The sequence below is a fragment of the Sinocyclocheilus grahami genome, unplaced genomic scaffold, assembly GCF_001515645.1.
Source record: "Sinocyclocheilus grahami isolate Dianchi unplaced genomic scaffold, SAMN03320097.WGS_v1.1 scaffold23.1, whole genome shotgun sequence".
NCBI classification, from domain to species: Eukaryota; Metazoa; Chordata; class Actinopteri; order Cypriniformes; family Cyprinidae; genus Sinocyclocheilus; species Sinocyclocheilus grahami.
This window is the reverse complement of record NW_015505202.1, coordinates 563,757-564,498: the sequence shown is the minus strand read 5'-3', so window position 1 is coordinate 564,498 and position 742 is coordinate 563,757. Positions and strand designations below refer to the sequence as shown.

The 742-nt window shown below is 35.7% G+C and overlaps 1 protein-coding gene across 1 annotated transcript in view; it reads right to left on the bottom strand.

Annotated features, from left to right (window-relative positions):
- Nucleotides 1-742, bottom strand: part of LOC107560340 (disks large homolog 3-like) — a 56,941-nt gene that overhangs the window by 18,038 nt on the left and 38,161 nt on the right. The window lies entirely within an intron of this gene.

The following is a 742-nucleotide window of genomic DNA, read 5'->3' as shown; positions in this document are numbered from 1 at the left end:
ATTAGATTTTTTCATTATTTTTTTTCTTCTCAAACCTTGTCTGTGGTGTAAAAACACCCCTGGCCAAATGCCCCCAGAGGGCATCACTTCCCACTTTGATAATTACTGTAGTTACCATGTTCTGAACATCACATCCTTTCTTTTTCCCTTTTTAGGTGGTTGAATAAAAATATCTAGACTTAAAAAAATACCTCAATTTAGCACCAGCAAGCTCGTTAGCTAGACAGTTAGCATCAGCTAACATTATTGACTTATTTTCAGCATAGTTATGAATAAACATTTATATTTGTCTACTCGGCTAGTTGATCCAGGTACATAGATTTAGTTCACAAACAACTGACAGCTTTGACCTAAATATGATTTTCAGTTACAATAAGTAAAGATCTCCCAGTTCTTGTGAATTCAGTTCACTGGAGACTCGCACTAAATGGATCATTTGAATCAGTGAGTTGTCAACTCAAGAACAGCTGCAATCGGATCACTCCAATTCGTGAATGAATCGTCTGGTGCGATTTGCGAACCGATTTAACGGGTTAATTGAAAATGAATCAGTTCGTTCATGAATCAGACACCGCTTCTGCGTCTTGGAGCACGTGATATATTATAAGGAGTAACGATAAGTTTTATGAAATGTAGTGATGTAAAAAGTACGAGCTTGTGCTTTGGAATGTAATGTAGTGAAGTAAAAGTGAAAGTTACTCAAAATAAAACTACTCCAGTAAAGTACAGATACTTGAAAAAT